Here is a 15,131-nt window from a genome sequence, read left to right on the forward strand (position 1 = left end):
GCACACTATGTAAGTCAATGGGGATGGATCCGTTTTCTATGGCACAATAGAAAACGGATCCGTCCTCCATTGACTTTCAATGGTGTTCGTCATGGCTATGTTAAAGATAATACAAACGAATCCGTTCTGAACAGATCTGCACCAAACGAGAGTGTGAAAGTAGCCTTAGTTGAATAGGTTGCTCATTGCTTTATTGATCTTGATTTTGGCTTTGTACCTGGGAATGCACTTTGAATCTATTTCTTAACATCCATCGGCCTTTCAAAGTGCAGCAGTGAGGGTGCATTCACACCAACAGATTATCTGACCAATAGTTGGTGTGTGTCATCGGCATCTGACCAATGATTGGTCTGAACATCTGTTGGTGTAAATGCACCCTAAGCATCATGCACACGGCTGTTTCGCAGATGTGAGGTTTCTCTCCATGCCTCGGCAGCACAAAAAAACTAAAAATAGAACTTGTGTTTTTTTTTTTTTTTGCGGTACGGACAGATTACAGACCCATTCGAGTTGATCTGTTGCGGCAGCAAACTGCGGTCCCCAATGCACAGAACGGCCGAACAAAGGCTGTGTGCATGAGGCCCAAGTCTTTGATAGTCTCCAAACATGCTTGCCTGTAGACACTCTAATAGCATGGTGAAAATTTGCTGAATAAAATGCCCAGCGGATGGTAAAACAGAGAAAGGTGGGAGATCGGCCCACTGAATCCTGTAGGATTTTGAATCCCTCTGTGATCAGGGTCATTAGGTAAAGGTAAGTATTCTTAGTTCAGCCAATTTGTTTTTGCGAGACAGATTTTCTCAGCATCTCTATACACAGGAAATGGGACTCTTCAGAACGTCATTCTCCAGTAACACATGCAATGGGTACATTTACAAATGTTGTACACCAGTGTTAAAGGGCATCTGTCAGCAGATTTGTAGCTATGAAACTGGCTGACCTGTTCCATGTGCACTTGGCAGCTGAAGGCATCTGTGTTTGTCCCATGTTCATATGTGCCCACATTGCTGTGAAAAATTAAGCTTTAATATATGCAAACGAGCCTCTAGGAGCAACGGGGGCGTAGCCATTGCTCTCTCTGCAACTACTGCACTTTGTCAGGACCAGTCAGTGAAAACATCACAACTGGTCCTGACCACCTAAAGTCAGTCAAAGTGGAGAGGGCACATTTTCCAGACAGCAGAACCTCAAGATGTAACTGCAATGCCCCCATTGCTCCTAGAGGCATCCATTAAAACTTCACATCTGCCTGCATTACTCAGAAAAAGGAACATGGGACCAACACAGATGCCTTCAGCTGCCAAGTGCACATGTAACAGGTCAGCCAGTTTCTTAGGTACAAATCTGCTGACAAATGCCCTTTGGAGGGGGTTTTCCGGTCATTTATTTTAGGTCATGCCTCCTGTAAAAAGAAGATTCCTACTTGCCTGCTCCACACCACTCTGCTCCTCCACCGTCTCCATCTTCCGGGAGCAACAAACTGCTGGCAATTATTACCAGGAAACCCCTTAATTTTTTAGCATCGCCATCCTAAGACCCCCCATAACTGTACTAAGCTATTTCTATTGATAGTTTTGAAGTATGTGAGTTTTTGATCACTTTATAAAAAAAAAAAAATCTGTGGAGGGTGAAGAAACCAAAAAACAGCAAATCAGACATTTTGACTTCCATTTTGCCATACGGGATAAATATTTTTTATAGGGGTCAGCTATCAGAGGGCTGCCTGGGTGAAAATATGGCTATGTCTGAGTTAACCCCTTTTAATTATTTTAATTTTAGGGGAAGGGGGGGGGGGTTAATTTTAATATTTTTTTTACTTTAACAGTGCCCCTAGAGAACTTGAACAAGGAATCATTAGATTGCTTCTCTCAAACATGCATCACCATTGGAGCGCATTAGCCTTAGGCCTCATGCACACGACCGTTTGTATTTTGAGGTCCGCAAAAACACTGATGACATCCACGTGCATTCCATATTTTGCGGAACAGAACAGCTGGCCCCTAACAGAAAGGTACTATCCTTGTCCGTAATGCAGATAATAGGACATGTTCTATTTTGCAGAACGGAAATACAGACATACGGAAACAGAATGCACACAGAGTAACTTCCTTTTTTTTGAGAACCATAGAAATTAATGGCTCCGTATACGCTGCGCAAAAAAAAAACTGAACTGAGACAGAAAGAATATACATTTGTGTGCATGGATCCTTAGAGCAGGCATGCTCAACCTGCAGCCCTCCAGCTGTTGTAAAACTACAACTCCCATCATTCCCAGACAGCCTACAGAACGGCATGGTGGGAGTTGTAGTTTTGCAACAGCTGGAGGGCCACAGGTTGAGCATCCTACCTTAGAGTCTATGTGAATTTGACTTAGGTTCCTGTTGAGAGCCTGCCTGTGGCAAGGCTTCATAGCCCCTATGTGCGGCAGCCTCAGATCATTCAGGAGGACAGAGGCTGCCGCACACACCATCGGGCTCGCCCGATCCTTGCTATGAGAAGCCAGTGCATGGCTGGGAGCGTGTGTTCTCAGATGTCGGTCACATTTGACCACATCTAAGGGGTTAAATGTGTGAGATTGATGTTTTTGGTCACATACATTAGCCCTGGGTGTCTGGTATTTAACCACCTCAGCCCCCCTAGCTTAAACACCCTTAATGACCAGGCCACTTTTTACACTTCTGACCTACGCTACTTTCACCGTTTATTGCTCGGTCATGCAACTTACCACCCAAATGAATTTTACCTCCTTTTCTTCTCACTAATAGAGCTTTCATTTGGTGGTATTTCATTGCTGCTGACATTTTTACTTTTTTGTTATTAATCGAAATTTAACGATTTTTTTTGCAAAAAAATGACATTTTTCACTTTCAGTTGTAAAATTTTGCAAAAAAAACAACATCCATATATAAATTTTTCTCAAAATTTATTGTTCTACAGGTCTTTGATAAAAAAAAAAAATGTTTGGGTAAAAAAAAATGGTTTGGGTAAAAGTTATAGCGTTTACAAACTATGGTACAAAAATGTGAATTTCCGCTTTTTGAAGCAGCTCTGACTTTCTGAGCACCTGTCATGTTTCCTGAGGTTCTACAATGGCCAGACAGTACAAACACCCCACAAATGACCTTATTTCGGAAAGTAGACACCCTAAGGTATTCGCTGATGGGCATAGTGAGTTCATAGAACTTTTTATTTTTTGTCACAAGTTAGCGGAAAATGATTTTTTAAAAAAATAAATAAATTTTCTTACAAAGTCTCATATTCCACTAACTTGTGACAAAAACTTCCATGAACTCACTATGCCCATCACGAAATACCTTGGGGTGTCTTCTTTCCAAAATGGGGTCACTTGTGGGGTAGTTATACTGCCCTGGCATTTTAGGGGCCCAAATGCGTGCGAAGTAGTTTGAAATCAAAATCTGTAAAAAATGGCCGGTGAAATCCGAAAGGTGCTCTTTGGAATCTGGGCCCCTTTGCCCACCTAGGCTGCAAAAAAGTGTCACACATGTGGTATCTCCGTATTCAGGAGAAGTTAGGCAATGTGTTTTGGGGTATCATTTTACATATACCCATGCTGGGTGAGATAAATATCTTGGTCAAATGCCAACTTTGTATAAAAAAATGGGAAAAGTTGTCTTTTGCCAAGATATTTCTCACCCAGCATGGGTATATGTAAAATGACACCCCAAAACACATTGCCCAACTTCTCCTGAGTACGGCAATACCACATGTGTGACACTTTTTTGCAGCCTAGGTGGGCAAAGGGGCCATCATTCCAAAGAGCACCTTTAGGATTTCACCGGCCATTTTTTTACAGATTCTGATTTCAAACTACTTACCACACATTAGGGCCCTTAGAATGCCAGGGCAATATAACTACCCCACAAGTGACCCCTTTTTGGAAAGAAGACAACCCAAGGTATTCCGTGAGGGGCAAGGCGAGTTCCTAGAATTTTTTATTTTTTGTCACAAGTTAGCGGAAAATTATGATTTTTTTCTCACAAAGTCTCATATTCCACTAACTTGTGACAAAAAATAAAAACTTCCATGAACTCACTATGCCCATCACGAAATACCTGGGGGTGTCCTCTTTCCTAAATGGGGTCACTTGTGGGGTAGTTATACTGCCCTGGCATTTTAGGGGCCCGAATGCGTGAGAAGTAGTTTGAAATCAAAATCTGTAAAAAATGTCCGGTGAAATCCGAAAGGTGCTCTTTGGAATGTGGGCCCCTTTGCCCACCTAGGCTGCAAAAAAGTGTCACACATCTGGTATTGCCGTATTCAGGGGAAGTTGGGCAATGTGTTTTGGGGTGTCATTTTACATATACCCATGCTGGGTGAGAAATATCTCGGTCAAATGCCAACTTTGTATAAAAAAAAAAATGGGAAAAGTTGTCTTTTGCCAAGATATTTCTCTCACCCAGCATGGGTATATGTAAAAAGACACCCCAAAACACATTGCCCAACTTCTCCTGAGTACGGTGATACCAGATGTGTGACACTTTTTTGCAGCCTAGGTGGGCAAAGGGGCCCACATTCCTTTTATGAGGGCATTTTTAGACATTTGGATCCCAGACTTCTTCTCACGCTTTAGGGCCCCTAAAATGCCAGGGCAGTATAAATACCCCACATGTGACCCCATTTTGGAAAGAAGACACCCCAAGGTATTCAATGAGGGGCATGGTGAGTTCATCGAATTTTTTTTTTTTTTGGCACAAGTTAGCGGAAATTGATTTTTTTTCTCACAAAGTCTCCCTTTCCGCTAACTTGGCACAAAAATTTCAATCTTTCATGGACTCAATATGCCCCTCATGGAATACCTTGGGGTGTCTACTTTCCGAAATGGGGTCACATGTGGGGTATTTATATTGCCCTGGCATTCTAGGGGCCCTAAAGCGTGAGAAGTCTGGAATATAAATGTCTAAAAAATTTTACGCATTTGGATTCCGTGAGGGGTATGGTGAGTTCATGTGAGATTTTATTTTTTGACACAAGTTAGTGGAATATGAGACTTTGTAAGTAAAAATAAATAAATTTCCGCTAACTTGGGCCCAAAAAATGTCTGAATGGAGCCTTACAGGGGGGTGATCAATGACAGGGGGGTGATCAGGGAGTCTATATGGGGTGATCACCCCCCTGTCATTGATCACCTCCCTATAAGGCTCCATTCAGATGTCCATGTGTTTTGCGGATCCGATCCATGTATCCGTAAAAAACATACGGACATCTGAATGCAGCCTTACAGGGGGGTGATCAGGGAGTCTATATGGGGTGATCACCCCCCTGTAAGGCTCCATTCAGACGTCTGTATGTGTGTTTTGCGGATCCGATCCATGTATCCGTAAAAAACATACGGACGTCTGAATGAAGCCTTACAGGGGGGTGATCAATGACAGGGGGAGTGATCAGGGAGTCTATATGGGGTGATCACCCCCGTCATTGATCACCCCCCTGTAAGGCTCCATTCAGACGTCCGTATGTTTTTTACGGATCCATGGATCGGATCCGCAAAACACAGACGTCTGAATGGAGCCTTACAGGGGGGTGATCAGGGAGTCTATATGGGGTGATCAGGGGTTAATAAGTGACAGGGGGAGTGTAGTGGTGTTTGGTGCTACATATTGCTGAGCTGCCTGTGTCCTCTGGTGGTCGATCCAAACAAAAGGGACCACCAGAGGACCAGGTAGCAGGTATATTAGACGCGGTTATCAAAACAGCGTCTAATATACCTGTTAGGGGTTAAAAACATCGCATCTCCAGCCTGCCAGCGAACGATCGCCGCTGGCAGGCTGGAGATCCACTCGCTTACCTTCCGATCCTGTGAGCGCGCGTTCACAGGAAATCTCGTGTCTCACGAGATGACGCATATATGCGTGACTGTGCGCAGGGCTGCCGCCTCCGGAACACGATCCTGCGTTAGGCGGTCCTGCTGGCTATGGCACACCATCTTTAAATACCTGACTACAGATGTATTTTTATGTTAGGCGGGGGTTAAGGTTTTTTTCTTATCATTTTCAAGGCAAACTTGACTTAGATTTTTTTTTCACTTTTCATGTCTGGTGATCCTCCAAAAATCAAGGAAGATACGGAAACAAAAACGGATAACGGAACCGCGTTTTGCAGACCGTGAAAAAATACTGTTGTGTGCATGAGGCCTTACCGGTAGTTCTGTTTCCTTGAGTCCACCATGACGGCTCTACTATGAGATTGACCCTTGACCTCTGTAGGGGCAGAAACAGAGTTTAAAAGGCCACCGCCCACTCTCACCCTCAGTGCTTTCCAAATTACCAAGTGGGTGCAGCCTTAATTTATGAATATATATATATATATATATATATATATATATATATATATATATATATATATATATATATATATATTTACACACACACACACACCGTATATACTCGAGTATAAGACGAGTTTTTTGGCACATATTTTTGTGCTAAAAAAGCCCCCTCGTCTTATACTCGAGTCTAGTCTAGCTCCGGTAATAGCAGGCAGTGCGGGGGGCGGCGCTCACTCACGTCACACGCCTGCGCCACCTAGTGGGAGCAGGCGCGTGACGTCAGTAAGTGAGCGCCGCCCCCCGCACTGCCTGCTATTACCGGAGCTAAGACAAAGTACCGGTAAGATATCCAAATAATCAGAGTAGAGCTCAGCAATGAGCGATGATTAAAGTTAAAGTACGGTAGTTACTGATTACGGTAGTTTATAAATATACTGCTGTGAGCGTCGGGGAGGGGGATCTGTGGATGGCACTGTAGGGGGATCTGTGGATGGCACTGCCATCCACAGATCCCCCCTCCCCTAAACAGTGCCATCATGGCACTGTTTAGGGGAGGGGGGGGGATCTGTGGATGGCACTGTTTACGGGGGATCTGTGGATGGCTCCCTGTATTTAATGCAGAGTGTGTGTGTATATAATGCACACACTCTGCATTAAATACAGCGAGTCAGACTCCCATCAATCTGAGTCACCCTCTTGCAGATGTGTGTATATAATGTAGAGTGTGTGCATTATATACACATACACTCTGCATTATAGCTGCATTTCCCACCCTAGTCTTATACTCGAGTCAATAATTTTTCCCATTTTTTGGGGGTAAAATTAGGGGCCTCGGCTTATACTCGAGTATATACAGTATATATATTATTTTTTTGAGTATTAATTCATACTTAACCCCTCCTTAAATCTCGGGGGGGGGGGGGGGGGGGGAATATCTGGGCCGTCATGGTGGACTCAAGGAAACAATTACCGGTAAGTCTAATTACGGTTTTTTCCATTTCGTCCACCATGACGGCTCTACTATGAGAGCTACTAGATTACTAAATAGGGTGGGCAACTGCTTGCAGAACCTTCTGACCGAAGGCCAAGTCCGCAGAAGCCGAAACATTAATGCGGTAATGTTTGATAAAAGTATTTATGCTCGACCAGGTGGCCGCTCTACAAATTTTGTCTAAGGAGAAACCCCCTTTTTCTGCCCACGAAGAAGCCATAGCTCTTGTAGAGTGGGCTTTTATATTTGTGGGGCTGTTTAGACCCGATTTTTGATAGGAACAGATAATAGACCTGATCAATCGTCCAATGGTGGCTTTGGATGCCTTTTTTACCTTGTTTGGACCTGCATATTGAACAAGAAGATTATCATCCTTTCTAAATTCCTTTGTAGAATCTAGGTACTGTATGATAGTATCCCGAACATCCAGGAGCTGAAAGGATCCAGACGTAAAACTATTCTGTCTGGAAAGATAGTGAGGTATGGTTCCCGGCAGGACAGTGCCTGGATTTCGCCCAGTCGTCTGGCTGAAGTTATGGCCACTAGGAAAGCCGCTTTTAATGATAGGTGTTTGAGGGAGATATTCTGAATAGGAGAAAATGGTGATCTTGTAAGACTTCTCAGGACCAAGTTCAAGTCCCATTGAGGAGTCCTAGGGGTTAGGGATGGCCTTAATCTGGAGGCGGCTGGCTAGGTCCATATCATAGCAAGCCCCCAAGGCCGAGACCTGTACTTTAAGAGTACTTGGTCTCAGGCCCAGATCTAAACCCTGTTGGAGAAAATCCAGTACTTTCTCAATATTTGGAGAAGAGTTTAACGGAGGGTTCTGGCCTAGCCAGCTACAGTATTTCTCCCATATTTTTAGATAGATCGCAGAGGTGACTTCTTTCCTGCTGGATTTAAGGGTATTTATAACCTTCTCAGATAGCCCCCTGCTTTTTAGGATCTCGTGTTCAGGATCCAGGCTGATAATTTGAACAGACCTCGATTCTGGTGAAGAATTGGTCCCTGAGAAATAATGTTCTCCTGTGGGGGGATTCTCCAGGGTTCTTCCAGAGCTAGTTCCCTTAGTACTGGGAACCAATTTCTTTTTGTCCGGTATGGGACAACCAGTATTACTGTTACTGGGTCCGACCTTTTTTGTAGCACTCTGGGTATTAGCGGCCAAGGGGGAAAGGCATAGGCTAGATCCCAAGTCCACCTGATTGAGAATGCATCGGCTGCCCAAGGATTGTCCCTTGGGTTTAGAGAGCAGACAGGATGGACTTTTGCGTTTTTTCTTGACGCAAACAGGTCTATCTGGGGGGTCCCCCATCTCCTGGTGATCTGATGGAATACCTCTGAGTCTAGGGCCCATTCTCCTGGATCTATGGTCATCCCGCTGAGGAAGTCCGCCTGTATATTTTCTGTACCCTTTAAATGGATAGCTGTGACGGAGAGAACATTCCTTTCTGCCCAGAAGAATATTTTTTCCGCCAGATTTTTTAAGCTTGGTGATCTTGTGCCCCCTTGATGTTTCAGATATGCGACTGCCGTTACATTATCTGAAAGGATTTTCAGGTGTTTTCCGGAGACCTTGTCTTGTGACGCCTTCAGCACCTCCCAGATCGCCCTCAGTTCTCTGTGGTTTGATGACTTTTTTCTTATGATGTCCGACCAAATGCCCTGGTAGCTTAGCGAGCCTATTTTTGCTTCCCTTCCTGTGCCGCTTGCATCTGTATATATTTGCATCTCTGGATTTTTTTTATCCAGGGTACCCCTCTTAGCAAGTTTATGTTTTTCGTCCACCAGTTTAAATCTGATCTTACATGGTTTGGAATGGGGATTCTTTTTTCTAGAGAGCACTGCCTCTTGTCCCAATTTCTCAGAATCCACGACTGGGCAATCCTGGTATGAGCCTGAGACCAAGATACTGCCGTTATACAGGAAGTCATCATACTCAAGAGGCTCATGGCGCTGCGAATGGAGCACTGAGACTGACTCTGGAACTTTTTTGTTTTGTCCACAAAGGATTTTATTTTCTCCTGAGGGAGGGATGTAACCTGGGAAACTGAATCCAGGATCACTCCTAAAAACTTCATTCTGGTTGATGGGATTATGCATAATTTTTGGTCTGAAAATCTGCGTATCAGGTCGTTGATAAGGCTGGTTGTTTCCAGTTCAGAGGATCCTAGAACTAGAAAATCGTCCAAGTATGGAAATATTTTTATTCCTTCTGCTCTCGGGGGATATCATTTCCACTACAAGCTTCGTTAATACCCTTGGGGCAGAGGAGATTCCAAAGGGTAACACGGTGAACTGGAAGTGTTTTATTTCTCCCAAACTGTCCACTAGGGCGAATCGGAGGTATTTTTGAGATGTCTTGTTTATGGGGACGTTATAGTAAGCGTCCTTTAAGTCTATGGACGTCATGAAGTCTCCGGCTTTGATCAAGGGAATGATGGATGTTATGGATTCCATCCTGAACTTTCTGTATGTGACAGCTTTGTTTAGTCCCTTTAAATTTATAATAGTGCAGAAGGTACTGTCTGGTTTCTGCACCAGAAATAAACTGGAATAGTAACCGCTTCCTCTTTCCACACTGGGGACTTCTGTTAGCACTCCAGATTTTTTCTAGAGTTTTTGGGCTGTGTCATGTTATTCTGAACTTTTTTGGAGGGGCTGAGGAAGATTCTATCCAGTAGCCATCTCGTATGATGTCTAAGGCCCACGGATTTTTGGTGATGGATTCCCACCGGGACAGAAAATTCCTCAGTCTTCCCCTGGCGTCATTGTTTATCTGACTGTTTATTTTGGCGGTTGAGAAGGAAACCTCTGCCTCCCCCCCCCCCCTTCTGGTAACTCCACCTACCTGCCTTCCTTTGCCCCTATAGGGTCTAGTCTGGGAATTGAAGGAACGAAAGGGCTTCTTTTTAGTTTCTTCCGGAAACCCCTTCTTTTTATCGGCAGCCTTTTCAAGAATGGAGTCTAATATGGGTCCAAAGACGTATTCCCCAGAAAAAGCTATAGAACATAGCTTGGCTTTTGATACTCTATCCCCTCCCCAGGCTTTCATCCACAATGTCCTTCTAGCTGAATTGGTGAGGGCTGAATGCTTGGCGGCGAACCTCACCGACTCCGCCGAGGCATCCGCCAAAAAGGCAGTGGCAGATCTGAGGAGTAGGATAGAGTTTAATATTTCCTCTTTAGGGGGTTTTGTTTTTGATATGTTCTTCCAACTTATTAAGCCAGAAACACATAGACCTAGCAACTGACATCGCAGCTATGTTGGTTTTAACTCCAAACATAGATGCCTCCCAGGATTTTTTTTTAGAAGAGTCGGCCTTCCTTTCCATTGGGTCCTGTAGTTGTGACGAGTCCTCGAATGGGAGGTCTTCTTAACTACTTTGGCTACCTGGATGTCAATTTTTGGGGTTTCATTAAATAGTTTGACATCCGCCTGATCGAATAATAGCCTATTTCTTAATTCTTTGGATACCCCCAGTCTTCTCTCAGGGTCCGTCCATTCATCCAGTATGATATCTTTTAGGTTCTCATTCATTGGAAATACTTTTCACCTCCTCAATCCCCATGGTTGCTCTGACAGCGCCCAATAGCTCCTCCATGTCCTCGGAAGAGAATTTTTTTTTTTTACTATCTTCCATACTTTCAGCCTCTGATAGAGCGTCGATATCAACATTCTGTCTAGAGGTGGAGGCCTCCTCGTCCATATCCTCTAAATCAGAGGAGGATGGGACCGACATTCTAGGTTTTTTCGCCGGAGGTGTAGGAGGGATTGATCTGAGAGAGGCCAGGGAAGACTTAATTTCATTCTGAATTAGTGATTTGACCCCCGACAAAATGGATGGTTGCTCCTCAATTACAAGATCATTTATGCAAACTCGGCAGTTTCTTTTTATGATTCTCAGGAAGTCTCTTGCTACAAGTCGCACATCTATGAACTTTAGTTTTTGTTCTGGGCTCTTTAACTCCCGATAAGAGAGGAGCAACCAGGTATCAATAGACATGATAATCAAACAAGTCAAAATGATACATTTTCTCTCTCCCCACAGGGGAACTCACAGTTGGAGTAGCCCAGGGCTTCAGATTCCATCTGGACTGCAGGGGCATCAGGGACAGACATCTGTTGGTGTGTCTGCTCCAGGAGGAAGACCGGTGTGTATGCCACTGCTATTCAAATCTGCCGCTTCTAATAGTCAGCGCGGCGTCTGACATTGCGGTGCGCCCCGGTCCAAGCTCCGCCCCTTCCACCTCCTGCCAGCCCAGAGCAGGGTGTAGCGCTGAGGCTTCATCCAGGAGTCGGCGTGCTGCGTGCTCTGCTACGCGCGGTCAGCTTCCTCAATGCAGGGAAGGGGGACCGACGCTGTGGGAGAGATGCAGGCTCCTGCAGACAGGAACGAGATCAGCTCCACATGTATCCTCTGCCCAACTTTGGAATCGACCGCAGGAGGGCAGAGGAATAGGACACAAATCCCCAGGTATTTTTTAAAACAAACAGTTCTTCACCTCCATCAGGAGGGCTCTCTGTGAGTTGCCCCCGTAGGGACAGGAAACACTAAGGGTAAGAGTGGGTGGTGGCAGTGCTCCAGACAAAAAAAATACCTAGTAGCCATTGGCTCCGGAACTGAAAAATTTAGGAGCCAAATCAAATTTTTAGTCGCCAAATCAAATAAAAATTTTGGTATCGTGACAACACTACATCGATCAGATCAGCATAGGGTTGTTTCGATACCAAAATTTTGATTCGCTTTCGTCACCATAAATACTGCGCCAAAAAAATAAAAAAACACCAAAAAAAGCTGCGTGCATTTCGCATTTTATGAAACGTTCGGCCCATAATAGAACAGTCCTATCCTATTTTTTGGGGTGACTAAAAAATGGCGAATGCTCACCGCATAGGAGATATTTTTTAATAATTTAATAGTTTGGACTTTTCGGACGCAGCCCTATGTAATATGTTTATTTATTGTTTATATATTTTATATGTAAAATAGGTAAGGGGGATTTAAACTTAATATTTTAGGGTACTTCCACACTAGCGTTTTTCATTTCCGGCATAGAGTTCCGTCACAGGGGCTCTATACCGGAAAAGAACTGATCAGGCATATCCCCATGCATTCAGAATGGAGAGCAATCCGTTCAGGATGTCTTCAGTTCAGTCATTTTGACTGATCAGGGAAAAGATAAAACCGCAGCATGCTACGGTTTTATCTCCGGCGAAAAAAAACTGAAGATTTGCCTAAATGCCGGATCGCACCCGAACTGAATCTGGACCCATTCACTTCTATGGGGCTGTGCACATGAGCGGTGATTTTCACGCATCACTTGTGTGTCGCGTGAAAATCGCAGCAAGCTCTATATTGTGCATTTTTCACACAACGCAGGCACCATAGAAGTGAATGGGGTTGCGTGAAAATCGCAAGCATCCGCAAGCAAGTGCGGATGCGGTGCGATTTTCACGCACTGTTGCTAGGATGAAAGTCTATTCACTGTATTATTTTCCCTTATAATATGATAAGGGAAAATAATAGCATTCTTTAATACAGAATGCTAAGTAGAAGGTCAATATAATAAACATATACAGCCCAGTATAATAAACATTGGTGGCACAGTGCGCCCCCCCCCCCAGTATAATAAACATTGGTGGCACAGTGCACCCCCCCAAGTATAATAAACATTGGTGGCGCAGTGTGGCCCCCCCCCCCCCAATATAATAAACATTGGTGGTGCAGTGTGCCCCCCCCAGTATAATAAACATTGGTGGCGCAGTGCGCCCCCCCCTCCAGTATAATAAACATTGGTGGCGCAGTGTGCCCCCCCCCCCAATAAACATTGGTGGCACAGTGCGCCCCCCCCAGTATAATAAACATTGGTGGCACAGTGCACCCCCCCCCAGTATAATAAACATTGGTGGCACAGTGCACCCCCCCCCCAGTATAATAAACATTGGTGGCACAGTGCACCCCCCCAGTATAATAAACATTGGTGGCACAGTGCGCCCCCCCAGTATAATAAACATTGGTGGCACAGTGCGCCCCCCAGTATAAAACATTGGTGGCGCAGTGTGCCCCCCCCCCCACACCCCAGTATAATAAACATTGGTGGCACAGTGCGCCCCCCGCGTATAACACATTGGTGGCACAGTGCGCCCCCCCAACACCCCAGTATAAAACATTGGTGGCACAGTGAACCCCCCCCCCCCCCAGTATAATAAACATTGGTGGCGCAGTGTGTCCCCCCCAACACCCCAGTATAAAACATTGGTGGCACAGTGCACCCCCCCAGTATAATAAACATTGGTGGCACAGTGCGCCCCCCCAGTATAATAAACATTGGTGGCACAGTGCACCCCCCCAAGTATAATAAACATTGGTGGCGCAGTGTGGCCCCCCCCCCCAATATAATAAACATTGGTGGTGCAGTGTGCCCCCCCCAGTATAATAAACATTGGTGGCGCAGTGTGCCCCCCCCCCAATAAACATTGGTGGCACAGTGCGCCCCCCCCAGTATAATAAACATTGGTGGCACAGTGCACCCCCCCCAGTATAAACATTGGTGGCACAGTGCACCCCCCCCCCCAGTATAATAAACATTGGTGGCACAGTGCACCCCCCAGTATAATAAACATTGGTGGCACAGTGCACCCCCCCCAGTATAATAAACATTGGTGGCACAGTGCACCCCCCCAGTATAATAAACATTGGTGGCACAGTGCACCCCCCCAGTATAATAAACATTGGTGGCACAGTGCGCCCCCCCCAGAATAAAACATTGGTGGCGCAGTGTGCCACCAGTATAATAAACATTGGTGGCACAGTGCGCCCCCCCCGTATAACACATTGGTGGCACAGTGCGCCCCCCCAACACCCCAGTATAAAACATTGGTGGCACAGTGCGCCCCCCCCGTATAACACATTGGTGGCGCAGTGTGTCCCCCCAACACCCCAGTATAAAACATTGGTGGCACAGTGCACCCCCCCAGTATAATAAACATTGGTGGCACAGTGCGCCCCCCCAGTATAATAAACATTGGTGGCGCAGTGTGCCCCCCCAACACCCAGGTATAAAACATTGGTGGCACAGTGCACCCCCCCCCCCCCCAGTATAATAAAATTGGTGGCACAGTGGGCAGTGCCAATGAGGGTTAAAAAAAAAAAAAAAAAAAAAAAAATTAACTTACCTCCTCCAATTGATCGTGTAGCGGCCGGTCTCCTGTTCTTTCTTCAGGACCTGTCAAAGGGCCTGTGGTGACATCACTGTGCTCATCACATGATCCATCACCATGGTAATGGACCATGTGATGAGCTCAGTGACGTCACCACAGGTCCTGAAGAAAGAACAGGGGACCGGCAGCTACGCGATCAATTGGAGGTGGTGAGTTCATATTTTATTTTTTTAACCCTCATTGGCACTGCCCACAGCGCCACCAATGTTTATTATACTGGGGGGGGGGTTCGGGGGGCCGCACTGCGCCACCAATGAAGATAACTGAGCTGTTAATACAAATACAGGAGGCGGGTGCCGGAATCAAATAGCCGACACCCGACCTCTATGACAGGGAGCTGCGATCCTATGCAGTAAACCCCTCAGGTACCGCTCCCGGTCATAGAGGTCGGGTGCCGGCTATTTGATTCCGGCACCCGCCTCCTGTATTTGTATTAACAGCTCAGTTATCTTCATTGGTGGCGCAGTGGCCACAGACCCTCCTCCTGTCTCTCTACTTATTGGCGGCGGCAGCACAGGGGGGAGGGAGAGACTCCTCCACTGCGCTGCTGAGAAGAACATCGGCGGCAGAGAACTATCAGCTCCCGTGCCCGCCACTGTATTGAGCAGAGCTGCGGCGGCGGGTCTAGT

The sequence above is a fragment of the Bufo bufo genome, chromosome 2 (assembly GCF_905171765.1).
Source record: "Bufo bufo chromosome 2, aBufBuf1.1, whole genome shotgun sequence".
Lineage (NCBI taxonomy): Eukaryota > Metazoa > Chordata > Amphibia > Anura > Bufonidae > Bufo > Bufo bufo.